Here is a 15,992-nt window from a genome sequence, read left to right on the forward strand (position 1 = left end):
AAATATTGTAATGGTACTAGGTTTGGCGACGACTGACATAGGACAAGCGTCCGGCACAGCAAGCACAGAGAGAGAGAGACCAAGGAACTAACTATTTACATGAATCCGGGTGATCTTACCACTCTGTACACCCATTTTACAATGGGCCGGCTGCACTGGTCAGTGGCTTTCCTAGTCCTCGACCTGGCCAACCCTCACCGTGTACCCCAGACGGACGCTCTTCGAAATCAGTATTTTATTCAATTATTCTCCAGCTCCTCTCAGACAGGAGAAATGAGGTGATCGCATCCTTTCTTCAGAAAGAGTGAAAACATGGGTGTGATTAGGTCAGCCCAGTGCCTTATGTGGGTGCAGCTCTCCTCTATTGTGGACACTGTTACAGATCGCTGTCTCAGGACAGCTGGGAGTATCGCTAAGGACATCAGTCACCCTGGTTTCTCACTGTTCTCCCCCCTTCGATCTGGTAAGCATAAAGGCACGAATGTCCAGACTCGGAGACAGTTTCTTCCCACAAGCTGTCAGATCACTGAACTCCGCCCCTACCGCTGACTACACTTTCCCACAGTACTGATCACACTGCTGGCTTTTTCTCTTCTCACACTGCTTGTCTGCCTTGTTATTTAAATTAATAAGTATATTTCTACAGTAGTGGATGATAATGTATCTATAAACTATAAACTGCTTAACCGGCCAGTGACTATATTACCCTGTAACTCCCAGCTGGCTGCCCCACTGGAGCTCAGCAGATCTGAGCTTGGCCAGTACCTGGAAGGGAGACTCCTGGGAAAAACTAAGACTGCTGCTGGAAGAGCAGGCCAGTAGGGGGTGCTCACCCTGCAGTCTGTGTGGGTCCTAATGCCCCTGTATAGTGACAAGGATGCTATACTGTAATAAGGTGCTTTCTTTTGGATGTGACGTAAAACCGAGGTCCTGACTCTCAGGGGTCTATAAAGATCCCCGGTGGTTTCTCGATAAGAGTAGGGAGTTATCTCGGTGTCCGGGCCAAATTTTCCCCTCGGCCTTTACTGTGGCCTACAAATCATCCTCATATGTGATTGGCTTGCAACTGCCGTGCGCTCGTTGCTTGCCAGGTAGGCCCCGTCTTCACTGCGACACTGTATGGTATAAATCGGTTTCGTAAATGACATGCCATGGCTATTTAAGTGGTTGTTGTTGCTGCTGGTCTGTGTTTACGTTTTTGGTGTTTCCCCAAAGTCTTTGTATCAGAGCTCACATGCAAATAAGCATTTCATTATCCTTGTGCACAGGACCAGTCCACTGAGCCAAATATGAGCTGGACCACATGACTTCTGAAAAGAGGGGGAGATTTCAGTAAACCAGCTCAATAACTCAATGTTATTACAGCAAAAACACATGACGGGTCAATATTTGTGTTACTCAACATGAAGGTGAAAGTCAGGCAGAACAGGGTTAGCTGAAAGTTTCAAAACTAATGAAGTAGCAGCTGGATATCTTTACTGTACTTGTGGTCTATTTTTTACAAATTTAATCTAATTATACACTGTAAAACTAGAGGAAGTGAAAAACATACAGTATATAGAAGCTGCAATCTAATCTCACAGGAAACTGAAACATGATTAATGATAAAATTATATAATTATAAAAGCTTTCAGTATACAGTATAATGTGTGGATTTAGACATTACACTGTAATGAGAAGAGAAGAAAATCCGTCCAGATTATTTAAATTTGAGGTTACTGGTTCATGCTACAAGACATAATTTGTTCTATTTATAACCTGCAGTTCCTGTGATCAGTCTTTCCACTAACTGCCTGAACACAGTCAACATCATATATAAACTAAAGTTTACAGATTTAAGATGTGTTTTGTTACATTCATGTCTGTGAAAGCCCAGAGAGAAAAATGACCAAAAGGGTTTGTTTGTGACACGTGAGCTGGCTGTGATTTTGTTTTTAAGATCGGGAGGGTCTTGGTTCTTGATTTTGAATCCTGATTAATTCCCATCGGAGAGCAGACACTACAAATATCCCCTGATTCTGCTCTCCTCGGCCTGACGGCTATAACCGAATTTGCAAGACTCAAACATGCTTTTCGAGACACTGTCGTGAAAGAGCTGTAATCAGAAAGCAGGAGTTATTCTAACTGATTTACCCACACGTGTTGCTGTTTCCAGCAATGTCACTATATAATGAAAAAAATTACTAGTACGTCTCATAACTAACGTCGCTCCCCACCAGCTGTGCCTCAGTGTTTTGTGCCTCTGTAACACTATGTCAAGAAAACTCTGTCACTAAAATGAACCATAAACATAAATCTAGATAACCCAGTCTTTCCACTACCCACAACAGCAGATATATTCAAATCAAATATTCAAATCTGCAGCCTCAACAGCTGTGATCTATCCTTGACAATGAATGGAGTGTTTTTCCAATGTTAATTATTAATTGAGATTTTATCTCTGTATATGAGTTAATAATCATCCAGTTTACAAATTTAGCTGTGGTTTATGTAAGGTGTGTTCTATAAAATCCATGTCTCCTACTCTTTTCTCAACATCTACCCTGCAAGACGTTTGGGTGAGAAAACTGCAGAGACATTGCTAATCATGGTAAGAACTGTCTTGGGTTTATGTGTAGTGTAGGGTCTGTGCTGTGTATTCTTAGTATTACTGTACTATTGAACTTGAACTTGAACTTTATTGCCATATGTAACCGGTACTGGTACAATGGAATTCTTACTTACAGAAAGTCTCTCGATTGTAAAACAAGTGTAAAAAACAAGACAAAGTGCAAACAGTGCATCAGGACAATGTACAAACGATAGACAATGTGCAAGTAAACATGTAAACAGTTTGAATGTAAACAATACAGACGTGTAAACAATGACTGGAGATGTGCAATAGATAAGAAATCATAAAGAGGTAGATGGTGATGGTGTAGGTGTGGTCCGAGGGGGATGGCTAAATGTGTTCGCCAGTCTCACTGCTTGTGGATAGAAGCTATTGAAGAATCTAGTGGTAAGTGTCCGTATGCTCTTATATCTCTTGCCTGAGGGCAGTGGGGTGAAGAGCTCATGCCCGGGGTGGTGACTGTCCTCTGTGATGGCCAGAAATCTACCACGGCAGCAGTCCTCATAGAGCTGTTTAATCTCGGTGAGACCGCAGCCGATGATCTTCTGGGCCATATTGACCATTCTCTGCAGTGCCTTTGAGGCACCTCACGAAATAAAGGCGCTGCTGAGCCTACTTCATGATAGAGTCAGTGTTCACAGTCCAGGTTAGATCTTTAGAGATGTGAATTCCCAAAAACCTAAAGCTGGTGACTGTTTCCACTTCCGTTCCATCAATACTGAGTGGGCTGTGAGTGTATGGCCTGTGTCTCCGAAAGTCCACTATTAGCTCTTTCGTTTTCTTTATGTTCAAGTCCAGGTTATTGCTATGACACCACCTACTGTAAGCAGCTGTACAACTTCATGCCTGTAAGTGGACTCGTCATCATCACTGATCAGTCCTATTATAGTGGTGTCATCGGCAAACTTAATGATGCGGTTGTTGCTGTGTCTTGCTGTGCAGTCGTGAGTAAATAGGGAGTACAACCTTGGACTCAGACAGCAGCCTTGTGGGGTTCCAGTGCTCAGGGTGAGTGGTGTTGATGTTTTATTGCCTATCCACACCACCTGCGGTCTCTCGATAAGAAAGTCCAGCAGCCAGTTGCAGACAGAGTTGCACAGACCTAATCCCCTGAGCTTTGTCACCAGTTGACTGGGTATGATGGAATTGAATGCTGAACTGTAGTCCACAAACAGCATTCTCACATACGAGTTCTTAGTGTCCAGGTGTTCCAAGGCTGTATGCAGAGCCAGGGAGACAGCATCATCCACTGATCTGTTGTTCTGGTAGGCGAACTTCAAGGGGTCCAGGGACTCTGTGATGGAGGAGTTGATGTGTGACAACACCAGCTTCTCCAGGCATTTCATCACCACAGATGTTAATGCTTCTGGGTGGTAATCATTCAGGTATGTCACTTTTGTCTTTTTGGGGGTTGGAACAATAGTGGTTTTTTTAAAGCAGGTGGGGACCATGGACTGTGACAGGGAGGAGTTAAAGATGTCCGTAAACACTGTGGTCAGCTGGGCTGCACATGTCCTTAGGACTCGATGTGGTATCCCATCAGGCCCTGCAGCCTTACGGATTTTCACCCTGCTCAGAGTCTTCTGCACGTCCTGCTCTGAGACTTTCAGAACAAACTCGCCCTGCACACTTGGGGTCTTCTCAGCATTGCCCGTGTTCAGAGCATCAAAGCGGGCATAGAAGTGGTTCAGCTCGTCAGGCAGGGATGCATTGTTCGTGTCAATCTCCTGGCTGCAGCCCTTGTAGCCTGTGATTGACTGTAATCCCTGCCACAGCCTCCGGGTGTCAGTGCACTGCGTTTCAAGCCGCACTCTGTAGCTCCGTTTGGCGCGTTTTATGGCTTCCTCTAATGCATACCGTGATTTCTTGTACAGCTCTTTGTCCCCAGATTTGAATGCGGTGGATCTATCTTTTATTTTATTGCGAATGTTGTTGTTGAACCACGGTTTCTGATTGGGAAATGACCTAATTTTCATTTCTGGTACACAAATGTCGGTGCAGTATTTAATATAGCTGGTGACCGCGTCCGTATACTCATTTAAATCTGTGTCGGGAGCTCTGAATGCATCCCAGTCCCAACTTGCTTTCCGCCTACTCAGACCAACAACGCACTGACCTGTTCGCAATGGGGGAGGTCTTCAGCTTCTGTTTGTACTCAGGAAGCAACAGGAGAGCGATGTGATCCGACTTACCGAAACTCAGTTTGGGAAGTGCTTTGTATGCTCCTTTTATTGTTGTGTAGCAGTGGTCCAAAATATTGCCTCCTCTTGTCGGTACAGTGACATGCTGAATGTATTTTTGCAGTACTTTCCTCAGATTGCAGTGGTTGAAGTCCCCAACTACAATTGAGACGGCTTCTGGGTGGGAGTTTTCGTGTTTGTTGATAATGTCGTGGAGTTCGCTATGTGCTGCTTCCACGCAGGCTTGAGGTTGAATGTAAACGGTTGTGATAATAGTGGCGGAAAACTCCCTCGGCAAATAAAAGGTTCGACATTTTATGGTCAGGTGTTCTAGATTCGGCGAGCAGGATTTAGAGATTACCTTCACGTCGGTGCACCACTTGCTGTTGACCAGGAAGCAAACGCCTCCTCCTTTGTGTTTGCCGGTTGCTTGGTGGTTTCTGTCCATGCGGTAAACGGTGAACCCCTTTGGCTGGATGGCGGTGTCCGGGACACATGCATTCAGCCAGGTTTCAGTGAAGGCATAAACACAGCAGTCCCTCAGGTCCCTTTCCGCGTTGATCCGACAATGTAGCTCACCTATCTTATTGTCCAGTGACTGAACATTAGCTAACGAAATAGACGGCAGCGGTGGTCTGTACGGACGCCTTCGTAGTCGCGCTAGTACGCCGCCTCGTCTCCCCCGGCGTCTGCCCACCTGTTGTTGTTGTTAGCCGCATCTTTGTCCGATCCAGCAGGTGGGGTTCGGTACGTGAAAAAAGTTGTTTGATGACATTAAGGAGTCTGTCCTCAGGTTTAAAAGCGTTTGTCTATCATAAGTAATGACAGACATTGAGCGTCCAACAAAAAACAAGAGTATTAACGTATAAATACACATTAAAACAGACACACAACAAGAGAGCTTTCTGTAAACCGTCGCCATCTTTCCGGCGCCGGGAGATATTGTATTCTGTCACCGAGTCTGTATTAACCCCCTCTCTCAGTAAATGAAGTAATAATTCCTTTGTTTATACTGCACTTTTAATCCTAAAGAATTTTAAAAGACTTGATATAAAGGAGGAACAAATTCATCACTCACTGAACTGCAACCTTACCAGCAGTCCCACTACACATCACATCAGGTAGAGAACTGTGAAATTAGTACTCCAGGAAACACCAGGAGGAGTCAGAGGTTAATCCCACAGTTTTCACAGACACTCTGGAGACAACACAGGGAGAGTGTCAGACCACACTGGCCACAAAAGAATGAGTCAAGAGTGATTCAAGTCTGAGACACAGACAGCAGAGACACAACATTTACACAACTGAGCTTCTTCAGCTGGGATCAGATCCTCACGGAGAGAGCTGCCACTCTCCAGTGTGGATCATAGGATGACGATGAGGGCATCATACTTAATCAACCTGATTAATACTCGTGTTCTCTGTATCCTGTGTCAGTTCTTCGACATGCTCTGTGTTTCAGGGAAGTATTCCTGAAACGACAGCCGCCCTGGTTGCTCTGATCTGCCTCTCAGCCAGCATGAGCTCTCTGAATCTGGACAACATCAGGAGAATTGTGGAATCTGCCACATCATTGTGAGTGCTGTCTGTTGGGTGTTGTCTCTCTGTTGTGGATTTGGACTGTTCAGAAACTCTTGAAACAAAAATAAAAGAAGCAAAGTGTCATAAGTTCACTGACTACTACAGAAACAGACCACCCTCACATTTAAAAAGCAGTACTGTACATGAATTACTTCAGCTCATTTACTGCAAAAAATACAAAAATTACAAATATTCCACCAAGTAATGCATTTTGTTTTCTATATATCACCAGATTCCTAAACGGAAGATGGGACTGAGTCAGGGAAAAACAGATTTTCCTTGTTCAGATACTTTTATAGGGTCCATTCATATTCTTATTACACCCATTGCTATACTGAAGCCAAGAATTTCTAGTTGAACACAAAACTACACACTGCTGTTTATGTCTGTGTCCATAAATATCCCTTTAGTGTATAGAGGTCAGCCAAATAAACCACTGGATAAATTCTGAAAAGCTAGTCTATCCAGAATTCAGCGGCCAGAATCCACACCAGTACCAGTGCAAGAGACTCATTTCCTGGAGTTGCTGCACTGGCTGCCAGTCAGGTGTCAGAATCCTCCTGCTCACCTGTACGGCTCTGCATGGCTTGGTCCCTCCATCACTGTCTGAGTCATTATCTCCCTGTTCCTCACCTCACAGCCTCCATTCCTCTGACTCTGGGCTTCTGTCTGTCCCCCAAGTCTGTCTACACTCGAGGGGTGACAGGGCCTTCTTCTCTGTTGTGCCCCAAAGCTCTGGAACTCTGTCCTCAGGAATATCAGAGAGTCTCCTCCCCTGAGCTCTTTCACATAATTTATTGAAGCATTAAATAACCAGCATTTTTTTTCTAAACTGTAGAAACCATGCGCCTGACTTGATTTATTCGCGTTGTGAAAACCGAAGTTAACAGCAGCCTGTATATTCTGTGAAGGTATGGCAGTGATGGTCAGTATGCAATGGCTCTGGATCTTCCTCAAGGCCTGTGTGACAGACCCCAGAAGCGACAACATCAGCCTGCAGAACGGTCTGGGAGATAACAAAGAGCAGGTAAGGAGCGCTCTGCAATCAGGCCAGAGGATGTACGAGGGCAACAGGCCGATCATCGCACTGCCAACGAGCAATGCTCACAGCGAGGCCCGCTTGTTCAATCCCAGCGGCAGTACAGGACCGAGTGCCCTTCAGAAACTTTTTCAGAGAAATGGTGGGGGAGACGGGACCCATTGCCTGATATTCTTCACCTATTACTCACCCTGCCTGAGAACCTGTCTGAACGTGAACAACAAATACAACATCCTGAACAAACTGAACCAGTTCACCGCCTGGGACAACAACTACAAGGCCTTGGTGTTCGGGAGGATATTTGACAATCAGTTTAATTCGGAGCAGGAACAGAGGGAGGCTCTGCACAGCGGGTTTCAGAGAATGCAGCACATCGATGTGTACCGCTGTGACAGTGGAAGCATCCAGCGCTCCAACTGTAAGGCCAGCAGCGCATCTAACAACCCCTGCTTGTTGTACAACCTGCCCCCCCTCCAGACAAGCAGCGGGTAGAGACTGTGACTACTGGCCACAGTGTACTGTGCAGCTTCACTAATTCATTAATCAGCTTCTTTTCATTTCTGCTTCTTTAAATCCACTTAATGCGGAGTATTCATATGGAATCATGTAACTTAAGGAACTATCAGTAGCTGAAACCCACAGGCAGGAATTTGCTGTTGTTACCTGTGTGTGTGAAACAATTCTTGTGTCACGTCATCATTTCCAGCATCAGAAGGTGATTTGGAATGAAGGTGATTTATACAAGAGCTTTCTCTTGCACCCCACTGACCTGTCAACACTGCTGAACTCTCAGATGCGTATGAATAAACTAAATAAACTGCTGCTCTGTTTTCTGTTGATTGGGAAATGAAAAGCACCAGCATCATGCTTCCGATCACAATAAAACGATGAGAAAGAAATGAAGAGACCAGGCATGCACTTCCACAGATAAGGGCTTTGTGGCCATACTGCAACACACAAGAAAGACAAACAAACCACAGATCACACCATGGAAAGATACTGTTAGCCCTTCTTCATTCATCTTTCTGTCTTACAGTACATGCGTCACCAGAACAAAAGCTGTTCATTCATAGGAAGATAGCACCACTCGATGGTTGTGTCTCTCAGTGTGTCCCCCCAGGTGAACAGCACTATTGTGTGTCTCCAGACTCTCTCACTGAGAAGATCCAGATGTTTCTCCACTGATCTCTAGACTTTGATTGAGTCCAGATTGATCACCAGGAAGAGAGTGTGGGGTCCCGGGGGACACAAAGACACACTGAGCTCAATCAGCTCTTTAATCCACAGTAGAGAGGCCTGTACAGGAGACTCCTGTTGACAGGAGTACAGTTAAGATGATGTGTCGACCACAGTAACCTGCCTCCCAACTGCTTCACCAGCAGCCTGTGACCTGAGCGCGTTGTCCACCTTTGTTCTTGTTGGTGAGAACATAAGCAGGTGGAAGGAAAACCTCTCCTCCTTAATGGAAGAAATGGTTGTTTTTTATTGCCATCATTTATAGCCATTACTGGCACACAAAGTCCCTCACTGAAATACTTTTAGGTGTGCGATGAAAAGAAACAGTGTGGCTGTACTATTTTTCCCTCTAAGTGTGTGGCTTTCCATTAGATTAAACTAAATTCAAAAATCTAAAAACTAGAAGTGATTTGAACTTCTCTCCCATTGTACAAAAAAAAACTTTATTCGTGGTTTTTAAGAGACCTTTCTTTAAATGATAGGATTTTATTATTGCAATATAAATGTTAAAGAAGAGAAAAAAAACACAATAAGGTCGAATTATCAACAACGTGAGCTGACTCGCCAGTAAACAAACTCTCCAGTGAGTACTTTAAAAAAAAAAAATTATGCATAAACAATAACCAAAAATACAATACAAACAAAAGTACATATAACACTTCAAGACAAAAATATTGTCAGGGGTACATATTACAAACTAAATTCGAGTTATGAAAAAAGTTTAAACATATTAAATAAAGTCGGTCCATACCGCTTTCATATTTTAACATTTTGAAATAGTCTGTAGATATTCCTTTACATCCATTTTAAAATGCTCAAACACAGGATTCTTCCCAGACCACTTCATTTTGTGTATATAATAATGTGCCATTATAAGAATTAAATTTATTACAAAATATATTTTAGTTTTGTTTTTGATGAGGCTAAAACTTAACATCTTTTTCTTCGAAACAAATATCAGTATTGGTCTCTTTTTTAATATAAGTTTGCAACTCAGTCCAGAACGTTTTTACCATAGGACAAAATAAATGCTGAATAGTTTCAAGGCTACTGTCACAAAAAAACACATTTATAATCTATATTCATTTTAAATTCGCTGGACAACAAGATTCTTAACTGGGTAAATTTGATTAATTATTTTATATGAAACCTCCTTAACATTATTAATTATACAATATTTTTTGGGCATCATCCAAATTTTTTTCCAATCAACATCTTTTCCAAATGAGGAATTCCAATATACTGTAACTGATACTGTAAATTATCATTTTTCAACAGAGATCTAAAAAAATTATTACAGCCACCACTCAAAATGTCCTTTCCTTGTAGTCTAATGTGAGCTGTAAATTCTTCCAACATTTCAAAGGACTACTATTGCAACTCCTTAAAAGAGTTAAGATTTCCCCAGAAATCACATTAGTTACAATGAAATACTGATCAAAATTAATAGAAATATTCTATCTATTAATAAACTTGGTGTAATTATATAATTCATCATAAGCATTGATTAATAGTTTAATCCAGATTATACCATCTTGACCCAATTAAAAAAAAACAAGGTTTTATTCCTAACTTTTATATATCTGTTGTTCCAAATGGTAAATCTATGTGGGGAAAAGTTGTTTGTAGATAAGTGCGTCATACCGCAGTTATAATAATAGTATCCGGAATCACCTTGTGAAACTGCCAGGTGGAGCTAATAAACCTTAACCTCTAATGTCCAGCATTTGAACTGGTGCCGGAAAACGCCTGGTTTCGAATCCCGATCACTGCTCAGGGACAATCTTTTTCCAATTAAGAATTTAAGTTGTATACTCTTAAGACTTTTAATAATTTTAAACTGTGTATTACAGCATGTTAATCATTAAATATGAACAAGTCTGTAAATTTTATTAAAGCAAGAATGCTCAGTTGAACAAAAGTACACAACCTTCCACCTTCATCATAAATATTTTAATTATGCAGAAATATTTTATGCATCAAAGTCTTAACAGAAGATATTACTAGTAGTATTAATAATGACCCAGGGTTTAATAATAAACCCTGGGTCACCAGTGATCTGAAGGCCATCCTAAATAGGAAAAAGAGGGCTTTTCAGGCAGGTGAACAGGAGGAGCTGAAGCAAGTGCAGAAAGAGCTGAAGGTGAGAGTTAGGGAGAGCAAGGTGGCTTATGGGAGGAAAATGGAGGACAGGCTGATGGAGAGCAATGTGAGAGAAGTGTGGAATGGCATGAGGAAGATCTCTGGATACAAGTTGTCCGTCGGCCAACAGAGTGAGGGAGGCCTGGAGAGGGCCAATGAGCTGAATCTTTTCTTTAACAGATTCGATACAGGGTTTCTGTCCATTCACCTCACCCCAGACACCCTCTTCATGTCCTCAGTCACCCCATCATGAGATCCATCCTACTCCAACTCCATCTTCCCCTGCCCTCCTCGGCCTATCCATCACAGCTGACCAGGTCAGAAGGGAGTTGAGGAGACTCCATGCAGGGAAGGCAGCAGGTCCTGACAGTGTCAGCTCCAGGGTGCTAAAGATCTGCAGTACATCTTCAAACTCAGCCTGAGATTAGAAAGGGTTCCAGTGCTCTGGAAGACATCTTGCCTAGTGCCAGTACACAAAAAGGAGAACCCTAAAGAATTGAATGACTACAGACCTGTGGCACTGACATCACGCCTAATGAAAACTCTGGAAAGGCTTTTATTGGACCACCTCAGAACCCTGGTGAGTACAGCACTGGACCCCCTGCAGTTCGCCTACCGGTCACACTTGGGAGTGGAGGATGCAGTCATCTATCTGCTACACAGAGCTAACAATTCAATTCAATTCGATTCGAGGTGCTTTATTAGTATGACCGATGGGTACAATCAGTGTTGCCAAAGCAAATAAAAATAATAAAATTAACATGGAACAAAACAAAAAATAGAAGTAAAATAAAATCTACAGACAGTTTTTCATAAATGGTGTTTTGGTCTGATTGATTTGTATTTGGGAGCTTTTCATAGAGATTTTCAAAGTATGTTTGCCAGATTGTTCCATTTTGGATGGCCAATTCTTCTGGTTTTGATTTGTTTAAGTTGTTCCACTTCTCCCAGAAACAGTTCTGATTTAGTAACTCCTCAATTTCTGCAAGTTGTTTGTCTATGTATGTGTTTCTTTTCTTTTTCAGCGTGTGTTTGTAAAGTTTTACCATGTCACAGTACCTGAGTCGCAGATCTGTGTTGTGTGTGTAATGTTGCCATTGCCAAAATGTAATGGTAGTGTGCTCTCTGAGGGCACCAGTTCTGTAGGGTTTGGGCATTTTCTGGGACAATTATTAATTGTAGCAGTAAATCACAAAATTGATTCTTTTGATGGCTTTAGAATCCAACCATAACTCAAACAACGCACACACACAGGTACTAATACATGAGAATACATTTATTAATACATAGAATATGCATGTAAAACTAACAGATCTTATCGAGAGGGTTATCAGAATACAAAAGGTATATATTCAGTCAGTTACAAAGTGTTACACATATCAAGAGGACATACGTTCAGTATATCATTCATTAAGACCGTTTCGTAAGTGAACTTGGTTATAACTTCTACATTAGATACTCAAAACAAGTACATAACTCTTAGGAATTAAATTGATATCAACTGGTTGGGATAACAATTGAATTCTCGAGCTGTAATGCATTGAAGTTGAATACTCATCCAATCTCTGGGGATTCAGATCTCCTGCGGACTCAAAGAAACAGTTGCAGGCTGTTGCTGTCCAATCCACGCTCTCTGGCTAGGTGCCAGGCTGTGCTGTGCGGCTTGCGACGGTGCGCTGCTGATGCTCACTGACCGGCTAGTTAGTGTTGGCTTTAACTAGCACAGTTTGTGCACAGGAGAAAAGATGACTGTGGGTCCCAGCAAGTCAGGAAGAGGACCGGTTCGTTCCTGATGAAGAGCTAGTTCTGAATAGTGATTCGGTTGTCCACAGTTCCGACCTGTTCACGAGGCCTGCTGCTGGTGCTAATCTCGGGTGGATCCTCTGGTTACTCTCTGGCAACCTCCGCTCTAGACTCTTAGAACAAAGGAAAGTTCTGGCACTCGGACACACTGGCCGTTCCGTGGTTGTCCGGGCTGAGTCTCAGGATGGTCAGGAGGCGCGCTGCGAGAATGTCCTGCCCTTGGGAGCTTTCTGCTCCTGGGCCGTCCTGCCCTGGAATTCTCCTTAGAATTCCCTTTAGAATTGTCTACTAAGGGCTCTCTGTGTTGCCTGTTTTTACCTGGAGGAGCTTCAGCTCGTTCATTGGCTGAAAGTTCCATGGGCATCAGAGTCCCACATGGGTTACTCGGCCCTACCAGTCCCTGATTGGTTGATCAAGGTGAGATATGAGTCACTTACTCCTGACACTTAGGAATGCAGTCCAGATGTCCATCTGGCACTCCCTAGACAGATAGGCGCCAATGGATGACCATTGATCATGATAGCCAGGCTTAGCTAAGTGCATCCCCCTTTGGGAGCTGTCTTAGGAAACCTTATCAAAGGAAACCTTAAATCAGCCTGCATGAATAGTTTCTCTGTGGCTGCACCACAGAGATGAAGAGAGAGATGAGGCCTAATTTGGGAAGGCTCAGAACACTTAATTCTTTCTTATTAATAAGCCTCGCCGCTACATGTGGTTGTCTGTGTTTTTCATTTGAGACTTTTCGTAGTGCATTTCTGATGTTTTTGCACTCCGTATCAAACCATTTTTCTTTTGCTTTTGTTTTTTGGTAGTTTTTTGATTTAGTTATTTTTAGCTTAGATTTTGATGCTAGTTTGTGGAATAGGTGATTTAGTTTTTGTGTGGCCAGGTTTATGCCTAATTTGTTGGTTTGATACGGAGTGTTTAGGAATGTGTCCATCAGTGTCTGAATTTCGTCATGGCCCAGTGCAGTTTGGTATCTGTCTAGGCTGTCTGTGTCCCATCTGTATGCCTGGTTGAGGTCATACAGCTGGCTGGGCTGTGTCAGTGTGTCTCTGTGCTGGTGTGCTCTCTTCATGTAGAGTGTGATCTGGCTGTGGTCGGAGAGGGGAGTTTGTGGCCTGACAGTGAAGGCACTGATACAGGAGGGGTCCAGGTCGGTGATGGGGTAGTCCACCACACTGCTGCCCAGAGCTGAGCTGTAGGTGAACCTGCCTAGAGAGTCCCCTCTAGTCCTGCCGTTGACGATGTACAGGCCCAGCCCTTGACAGAGCTGCAGCAGCTCGCACCCGGTGCTGTTGACCGTGGTGTCATGGCTGCATCTGAGTGAGGTGACCGGTGTGTGGTACAGAGGGGATTGTCCGAATATGTGAGTGTTTCCCTGTGTGCTGGTGTAGTGTGCCAGTGTGCCTGTGCCTGATTTTAAGCCAAACTCGTGACTCTTCTTTCTTTACTAATTGTATGGAGTGACTGAGCTCCGCTCTGTACCACACAATGAGCCCCCCAGAGTCTCTGCCCCGGGTGATTTGGGGTTTTTTGACAGAGGGCACCATGATCTCCTTGTAGCCTGGGGGACAGTGGGTAGCCAAGTCTCCCCGACACCATGTCTCCTGTAGGATCATGATGTCTGTCTCCTTTACATCCTTGATAAATTCAGGATCAGTGCTCCTCAGCCCAAATGCTGACGAGCCCAGACCCTGAATGTTCCACATACTTATCGTTAGAGATCTCATTGTTATCGTTTGAATTATCTATGCAATTTTTTATTGTTTTCTGGAACTGTATCAAATTAGTGTCGGACATTTACATCATCAACAGAAACAAGTATTGTGCTGGGTTTTTGTCTGTCGCTGTGGGTGATGGAAGTTCAGCTCATAAGCCGGGTGCAGATGAGGTTCAGGAGCTGCCGGATTTCTCCCAGCTCCAAACCGCTCGGGACTGCTGGTCTGGCCAGGGCTGCGGCGTAGCTGTGCAGGAGGGGCTCGGTCCGGCTCTGCTGTTGTGCTGGGTGGGGAGGGGTTGTGGTTCTGGTCCGGTTCAGCTGCTGGTCTGGGTGAGGGGCATGGGGTGGGGCGCTGGTTCTGGTCCTGTTCGGTCGTTGGTCTGGGTTGGAGGGCTGTAGGGTGGTGTTGGTTCTGTTCTTTGTGGGTTGAGCTGGTCTGGGTTGGGGGTGTGGGTGCTGGGGCGTTCCTCTGGTAGTCCTCCTGTTTCTCTCTGGGGTGCTGTTTGGGTGTCTGCCCAGTGTGGTGTCTTTCAGAGTTTTTGTGAAGAGTCCAATGGTCTGTTTTTTGAGGTGTTTATGGTCGTGTAGATGCTGTGGTCCAAGGGTGGAGTAATGGGCCAGGTAGACGTTTGGGAGCAGGGCGCAGCACCGTGAGATCTCTGCATTGATTCTCTGGATGGTGTGGTGCTGCTCGTCCTGTCTCGGCAGCAGGGTGGAGATGACAATACGGGCGCGAGGGAACTCCTGTATGGCCCTCTCTGCCACTCTCCTGATGGACTGGGCCACCTGCTCCCTCTGGGTCCTCAGGTCGTTGGTGCCGGTGGTGATGATGATGTGCTGAGGGGCTCCCAGTACCGACCTGGACAGCAGCTGCAGGGCCTTCTCTGTCGTCAGACACCAGAGCTTTGCTGTTTGTAATCCTGGGAAGAGCCTGTGCTCATCGATGTACCTCCCGTTGGAGTCGATGAGAAGGGCTACTTCCATGCGTCTGCCTCTGGTGTCCAGTCTGCTGGAGGGGCGCTGTGCTGCCGGGCAGGGGGCTGCGTGTGGGGGTGCAGTGTGTGAGGTGGAGGAGTTGGGTGGGGCCGGGTGTGTGTGTGGGTCACCCTGAGTGTTCGGCAAGGTGGATATTCTTTTGGGCAGTGGAGTTGTGAGGGGATTTGGGGTGCCGGGGGGTGCAGTTGGTGTGGTGTTTGCTACGGTGGGGGTACTGGGTAAGTGGGAGTTGATAGTTGGGGTTGTAGGGGTGTCAGGTTGTGTGGAGGTGGGTGTGTCTTTGCGGGTTGGTGGTGGGTGTTGTGTGTTGTGTGTTCTGGGTCTCAGGGCTGTTCTGTTGCAGTCCGGGCTGCAGTGGGAAGTAGTGAGTTTCCTCAGCTGGTCTTTGAGAGTCTTGCTTGTCCTCTCCGCGAGCTGCAGCTCCTCTCTCAGCTCTGCTACTTCCGACTGCAGCTTACTGTTGTCCTGCAGCAGCTCCTCCATCTGTGCCCTGAGCTGTTTGTTGGAGGTTTTGCATTCATTCCTGTGTTTGTTAACCTCGTCTCTTAGCTCTTGTGCTGTCTGCCCCTCTGTGAGTCTCCTCAGCATCAGCTCCTTGAACTCAGTGAAGTCCAGCTCCAGAGCAGAGAGTTTCTCTCTCAGGAGGCGCACTGTGCTGTGGTCACAGGGGGGTTGGTGTGG

At 44.8% G+C, this 15,992-nt stretch overlaps 1 long non-coding RNA gene across 1 annotated transcript; it reads left to right on the top strand.

Moving 5' to 3' along the window:
* The first annotated feature begins 2,460 nt into the window (after positions 1-2,460).
* On the top strand, positions 2,461-7,449 carry LOC148647081 (uncharacterized). Its single transcript, XR_015927736.1, has 3 exons — positions 2,461-2,590; positions 6,254-6,366; positions 7,284-7,449. It is a non-coding gene; the product is annotated as an uncharacterized LOC148647081 (long non-coding RNA).
* Positions 7,450-15,992: the final 8,543 nt, after the last annotated feature.

This window comes from Lepisosteus platostomus, chromosome 16 (genome assembly GCF_059453375.1).
Source record: "Lepisosteus platostomus isolate fLepPlt1 chromosome 16, fLepPlt1.hap1, whole genome shotgun sequence".
Taxonomy (NCBI): domain Eukaryota; kingdom Metazoa; phylum Chordata; class Actinopteri; order Semionotiformes; family Lepisosteidae; genus Lepisosteus; species Lepisosteus platostomus.